Consider the following 7,696-nt stretch of genomic DNA (forward strand, 5'->3'; position numbering starts at 1 on the left):
GTGCAGTGGCAGTCAAAGTGACGCCAACACCAGCACCAACGCTGCACATAGCCTTGAACGTGAGGTAGCTAATCCTCTCTCTACACAGTCAACACGTACGGATTCTACAGGCTTCTCTGGTTTTAATGTTGGTAGTGATGAGGATGAAGATGGTGAAATTCATGATGAACCAAGTATTGGCAGCGCACTCTTGCATAGTGCTAAGACATACGGGCCTTTGGAAGACATTTCTGAAAATATGGAGCTGCCAGTGGCTGATATGGTGAATTATCTATTTGATCACGGCATGCGTGAAGAAGAATACAAGCAGATTGTAGAGGACGAGGCTACCAAGAGGCCCGGCAACTGCCATGCACTAACACCTGTTGTCTGCAACGCACAGATCTTTGACGCTCTCAAGATTGAAGCAAAAATGACTGATTCTCGTATGAAAGAGGTCACCAAGGACATTCTGATGGCTGCCACCATCATCATAAAGTCTCTCACTGCTCTAGACAAAATTGCACAAGATGAAGGTCATGCAGGGGTTGCCCAGGAAGTGGGTATGATAAATGGAGCGCTTGCATTACTCGGGAACGCCAACCACCATAATAACTTGGCCAGGCGATTCATCATCAAGCGGGAAATTAATCCCAAATACACTCACTCATGCTCAGATAAGGTACCCATGACGCGGTATTTGTTTGGCGACGATGTCTCGCAGTCAGCAAGACAAATTGAAGAATCTGAAAAGCTCAGGAATAAGATCGCGCCAAAGAATTCTTTCACATCTTGAAAATCTGCCGCTGGCAAGTTCGGTGGGGCAAGAGCAAGAGGATTTTTTGGGAAAAATCCCTACAGGGGCTTCTCATCCAGACTCCACCCCTATGGGCACCGCAGGGCTGGCTTCACAAGGCACTCCTCCAGGCAGGAAACTGAGCCAAAAAACGCAAGGGGCCGGGGACTCAGCAATCCCCGGCAATAACTCAGGTAAGCCACAAATTTGAAGCAGGTAGACTTCATAAGTTTGTGCATGAATGGCAGAAGATCACAAGTGATCCATTTATTTTAGATATTGTTTCAAATTGTCATCTTGATATTGATGTAAACAACGTTGAACACATTTCATAATGAAATTGAATATGTGTTTAGCACTGATGAACACAGAATCATATCTCAAGAAATTACTAAATTGCTTGAGCTTAAAGTGATCGTAGAAACTCAGACAGAATGAGCAGATTATTTCACCAAATTTTCTGAGGAAAGGAATGGAGAATATAGAATGGTCCTTAATTTAGAGAAGCTAAACAAGCATATTTCATATAAGCATTTTAAGATGGAAAATTTTGAGCAGGCAATTAGGCTCATAAATAATAATGACTTCATGGCTTCAGTTGATTTAAGACAAGCATACTATTCAGTGAAAATAGCAGATGAGCAACAAAAATATCTTTGTTTTAGATGGCAAGGGAAAATTTACCAGTTCACATGCCTTCCCAACGGTATTTCTGATGGCCCTCGGCTGTTTACTAAGTTAATGAAGCCCATTTTTGCTAAGTTGAGAGAGATGGGATATATTATTACCAGCTTTATTGATGACACTCTCATGTGCAGCAGTTCATGGTTAGGTTGCAAGGAATGCATTCAAGGCACAATGCAGGTCTTAAGAAAAATGGGTTTCTGCATCAATGAAGATAAGTCTGTGTTACAGCCAACCAAAAGAATTGAATATTTGGGTAACATCATCAACTCAGAGACCATGACAGTTACGCTACCGGAGCGCAGAATAATTAGCCTTGTGAATAGTTGTAAACAATTAATGAACAAAAAGAAAGACAAAATCAGGGAAGTTGCTAGAGTAATAGGCATTTTGGTCGCTGTAATCACAGCAGTTGAAATGGGTAAGTTACATTACAGAAAGTTAGAAAGGGCAAAAATTGCAGCTTTAGCAAAGGAAAGAGGCAACTTTGACAAACGGATGGAAATTACAGAAAAAATGAAAACAGATTTGAACTGGTGGATAAATCATGTGGCAGGTGAAAATAGAAAAATTTTCAGGCCAGGTACTGATATTGAGCTGTATACTGATGCTTCTAACTTAGGTTGGGGATGCTATCTTAACCACCAAACAGCAAATGGCAGGTGGTTGCCAGGAGAGAGATAATTACATATTAATGCACTGGAGCTCAAAGCCATCCTTTTTTCCCTGAAATCATTTGAACAACAAATTCAGGGGAAGAACATAAAAATATTTTGTGACAACACCACAGCAGTAAACTATGTTAATGAAATGGGTGGTATAAAATCTGAGATCTGTAATGATATCAGCATTAACATATGGGAATGGTGTGTAGAGCACAAATCATGGATCTTGGCTGACACAGCATCCCGCAGATTTAATGATAAACATGAGTGGAAACTAGGATGAAAACATTTTTGGGGTTATCTGCAAATTTTTTGGACTACCAAGCATTGATTTATTTGCATCCAGACTTAACAAACAGGTGAAACGGTTTTGTTCATGGAAACCAGACCCTGAAGCTGAACATTTGGATGCATTCTCAATAAATTGGGCACAGTTTGAATTGGTTTACATATTTCCACCCTTTTCATTGATTGCCAGGTGTCTGCAGAAAGTTCGGGCAGAAAAGGCAAAAGGATGGATGGTTGTGCCCCTATGGACATCCCAACCCTGGATGGGAATTTGAGTGAGAATGCTCATCAGGGAACCTCGCCTTATAACGAGGAAGAACATATTAAGGCTGCCCATCTCGTCAGAACATCCCATCATGAAACATACAAAGTTGATGGCCTGTCTACTGTCAGGGAAAGAATGCGTAACCGAGGAATTTCTGAAACAGGTACGGAACTCATCATGGCATCCTGGAAACCAGGAACAGGAAAGCAGTACAGACCGCATCTCAAAAGATGGACACAATTTTGTAGTCAATGGGAAGTTGATCCCTTTACTCCCACTGTAGAACAAGTTATACATTTTTTATCTGAAACTTTTTGCAGAGGTGTCGGGTATGAGTGTATCAACACTGCAAGGGCAGCTCTCTCCTCACTTGGGATAGTGGTGGATGGTCACAGGGTAGGGGATCACCCTCTCGTTGTCAGGTTGCTAAAGGGAGTATTCTATATGCGTCCAGCAAAACCCAGGTATACTGAAACTTGGGATGTCCAGCCAGTTTTAGAAAAATTAAGAAGCATGTGCCCTTTACATTCTCTTTCCTTGAAAGATTTAACTTTGAAATTAGTTATGTTGTTGGCACTTACACAAGCAGCCAGAGTGCAAACTCTACACTTATTACTTTTAAAGGATATCATCATAGGCAAGGATTTTATATGTATGTGGTTAGCAGGCAATATTAAGCAGTGCAGACTAAATTTTAATGTTCAGTTTATCTAAGTGAAAGCTTATGAAAAGGATAAGAATATGTGTGCATTTGAAACTTTGAAAATTTATATCAGTTGAACTAAGCATATAAGAAGTAATGATGATGAGAGCAAATTGTTTATTAGTTTCATTAAAGATATTACAGCTTCCAGAGTGCATCGTACTTTCCTTGATCACTGAGTGACATACTTCGGTCCGCCTCGAGTCATCCAGACAGACAATGGTCGTCAGTTCATCTCCCAGGTGTTTGAGGAGTTGGTGGAGATTTTACGAGCTTCTCATCACTTCACCATTCGGTATCACTCACAAGCAAATGGCCTCATAGAGAGGACAAGTCGTGTTGTGAAGGCTGCCCTTAGAGCTGTTATTGGTGAACAACCTGGAAGTTGGCACAAATATATACCAGAGTTACAGCTTGCTCTTAACTCGCCATTCATCGGACTACTGGAGAGCAGCCGTTATACTTATTCACAGGAAGGCATAGATATCTTCCTGTGGGCTTGACAAATGAAGCCGTTTTTGACGACAACAATACCTTTCAACAACGACTAAAGGCTGCCCGCCGTGCTGCTGTTGAGGCTTCCAAGGATGCCCGGGAAGTTTATGGAAGATCGTACAACCAACGTGCAAAAGGAACCTTTACTCCAGAGGAAGGGCACCTTGTGTGGTGCAAGGAAATGGTACCTCGTCCACTAAGACCAAAGTAGCGTGGATCCGCTCGCGTTTGCAAGCGATTGGGTCCAGTATCTTTTGAAGTGCAGCACCTGGAGTCTGGTAAGGTGCTCTGAGCCCATCTTAACCACTTGAGAACATACAAACCATCCAGAGAACTGGCATATGCTGATGAAGAAGGATCCAGATGAACTTCCTGAAGCCATTGATCCTTGGGTAGCAATTCTCACAGCCTGTGTTTGGGATCCTGCTTCTCAAGGAGAGTAGCCAGAACCAACTGTTCTAGCTTGTAGGGAACTCATCTCAATGAGCCATTGGCCTAGTGCCACATTGAGTTGAGAGACGCCATTACATTTTTTTCTAGGGAATGTCTGCATTGCGAGACAAGCTTTGCACATCAGCACAAGCTACAGTTTGATGTTATAGGGACTCTACTTTTTGTGAGCCATTGGCCTTGTGCCACACAGATGTAGAGAATGCTGTCTATGTTTTATCTTTGCAGATTTTAGGGAATTTTCTTTCCATGAACTATTGGCCTTGTGCTTGTGTTTTTAGTTCGTTTGTGTTTTTGTTTCAGTTTGCCTTACCAGACGTTTTCTTTGCTTTTTTGCTTTTGTTTTACCGGTCTGTTCTTGCATTTATCTCATATGTTAGTTGGTCATTTTATTGAATTTTGAATTATTGTTTTACAGGATATTTTTATTTTCTTATCAGTTATTTTTATATTCTTTTGCCAAATCATGATGAAGTTAAGGTACATCTTTACAAATGTCGTATTTTATTTGCTCATTACTTTATTTTAAATCTTTTATTTTGTGATTTTACCCTTTTGCATTTTATGACAACCTTCCCCATTTTTTTTTTTTTTTTTTTTTTTTTTTACTGCAATTAGATTTTATTTTGTATTCATTATTTTACGTGACCTGTGACGCCACGAAGTTTATAAATATGACCCGAGTTACACCAAATACAGTCAGTCTATACCAGTCAGCGGTTGTTTTGTTACATTTTTTCTACCTGAAACAACGGTTGCCAGAAGAAACCAGCAGAGAAAAGTTAAGTCCTGGGATCCTGACATTTCATTATTAATAGGAGCTGGACGTGATTTCTTTTTTACACATATACAGATGTTAACAGTGGTTTTGTGCTTTTATAGGTTTGTTTGCTTTGTTTTTGTTTTTTTACTGTGCTCGGTTTTAACTTTAATTCTTTGCTTTTTAGTTATAGTTTTTGGCCTTTGCTATTGTTTTGTTTTTACTTCAGTTTTTGTTTTGAGAATCACCTTCAGTGAACCTTATGTTGCCATGTTTTAGTAACTTGTTTCTTTTATGTAAGGCCTTTTGCCAGAGGGTCATTTCAGATTCCTTTTTTGTTTTAGTTTTTTTTTCTATAGTAAGCCCTTAGCATAGCACTTCCCTTTGAAGCTGCTTTTGTTTTCATGGCAGTTTAACGTAATTTTAGGATTTCCTTAACCTGTTTATCCTTTTATTTGCTTTGTCTATTAGAACTGTCTAGTGTTTTAGTTTATATCTTATCTAATGGAAGATAGGCTGAACGTTGAGGAGTTATACACTGGAACTTCTCCACTCTGTTTTTGTTCAGATTCCCTCCTTCCACGCTACCTAATTTCAAGGGGATCTGATTGCAGGGGTCTGATCAAGTTCACACTTACATCCCATTTTCCCAGCTTCAGGGGGAAAATCTAGACTCAGGAAAAAGCTTGACATCATGCAAAATGAGGCTGCCAGGATCATCCTGGGTGTCCCTGGGTGGACTAAGGTCTCCAACCTCCTCTTGGAGGCCAATCTTTTCCCCCTGGACACCCGGATCGATCAGATGGCGGCTCAGTTCTTTGCAGGGGTCTGATCAAGTTCACACTTACATCCCATTTTCCCAGCTTCAGGGGAGGGGGTTGGTAGTATATACATATATATACATATATGTATATATATATGTATACATATATACATATATGTATATATATATGTATACATATATACATATATATATATATATATATACATATATGTATACATATATATATATATATATATATATATATATATATATATATATATATATATATATATATATGTATATATGTAGCCTCAGAGACCATCCCCAAAACTCGTCCGTGATCCAGGTGTTTCAAAGACGCCTGTTACTACAATGATGAGATTAAGCAGGTCAACCACAGAATCAATATGTGCAGAAGACACTTCCGCAGACAGAGAACCCCTGAGAACCACACTCTTTTGAGAGAGGCTATCAGGGATTCTCAGGAAACTGCTAAGAGGGTAAAGTAGGAAAAGTGGTGGAGTGGTGTGAGTCCTTTGGCCACCAAACCTCCCTTTCAGAGCTGTGAAACCGTATGAGATGGGCCACAAATCGCTCAGCCCCCAGAAAGTCCCACCATGACCCGCGGTCGGAGGCGGAGAGACTGGCACTCGAGTTCTCTGCCAGAACAAGTAGTGCCGGCCTACCAGCAGAGTTGAGGGTATGCCAAGAGGAATTGCTTTCAGGCAGGCATGCTCTCATCAGAGAAAAGGTGGTCGAGCATGTTGACGTAGGTGCCATGTTCTCTCTGAGGGAATTACGGCGGACGTATAAGACCAGTTCCTGGTCAGCCCCGGGTTGTGATGGGATCTCCTACCTCATCATTTCTCACCTAGGACATGAAGGTGAGCTTGCATTATTGCATCTCATCAACAAGTCCTGGGAGACTTCCTCGCTGCCACAGTGCTGGAAGAGGGCTGATATAATGCCCATTCCTAAACCAAAGGAGCCGGGACGGTACCGTCCCATCTCTCTACTCAACTGTCTGGGAAAGACGGCAGAGAGAATGGTACTGAACCGGCTCCAATGGAAGTTGGGACCTCCACATGAACACCTACATGGGTTCACAAGGGGTAAGAGCACTGCTCACAGCATGGCCACCTTACTAAGCACTGTCAGCAACACCAGCTCTTCCTGGACCTGGAGAAGGCTTTTGAACTGGTGAGCCTGCTCGCCATTCAGGAGATTCTGATCCGCAGTGGAATCAAAGGCTTGCCTGGATTGGTGACTATTTTCGGAACAGAACAGCCATAGTGAAGTTCCAAGGACACCTCTCCACGTATTTGCCCCCGGAGAATGGCACTCCACAAGGGGGGGGGGGGGTCCTTAGCTCGGCTCTGTTTAACACCCTCATGTTAAGCATCCTCGACATTCCACTCCCAGCGGGATGCAAGATCATTTCATATGCAGATGATCTTGCAATTATCTCTGCTGGGAGACGAAATGAGAATCTAACTAGAAATGCCCAGCGTTGTCTGGACCTAATGTCTAAGGAATGCCGCAGAGTCGGGCTTAAGATAGCAGCAGCCAAATCGAAGGCAATGGCGCTGAAATACGATGTCCGCGACCAAAAACTGCGAGTCCAAGGGTTAGAACTAGAGTGGGTTCACGTCTTCCAATACTTGGGGTTGTGGCTCTGAGATTAAATATCTCCTAGACCGGGCCAAGGCAAGACTCTCCGTCATGAGAGCTCTGTCAGGGCTGCGCTTAGGGGCTGGGCACTGTGTACTAAGATCCTTCTATGTGCACGCTGTCCGTCCCATTGTGGACTACGCCTCCGTTGCCCTGATTACGGTCAAATCTAGACTC

General features: G+C 42.0%; 1 pseudogene; it reads left to right on the forward strand.

Moving 5' to 3' along the window:
• The first annotated feature begins 244 nt into the window (after positions 1-244).
• Positions 245-2,960, forward strand: LOC147468391 (uncharacterized; annotated as a pseudogene).
• Positions 2,961-7,696: the final 4,736 nt, after the last annotated feature.

Source organism: Penaeus japonicus, unplaced genomic scaffold (genome assembly GCF_977035675.1).
Source record: "Penaeus japonicus unplaced genomic scaffold, GWHDUDI00000001_assembly GWHDUDI00000029, whole genome shotgun sequence".
Classification (NCBI taxonomy): Eukaryota; Metazoa; Arthropoda; class Malacostraca; order Decapoda; family Penaeidae; genus Penaeus; species Penaeus japonicus.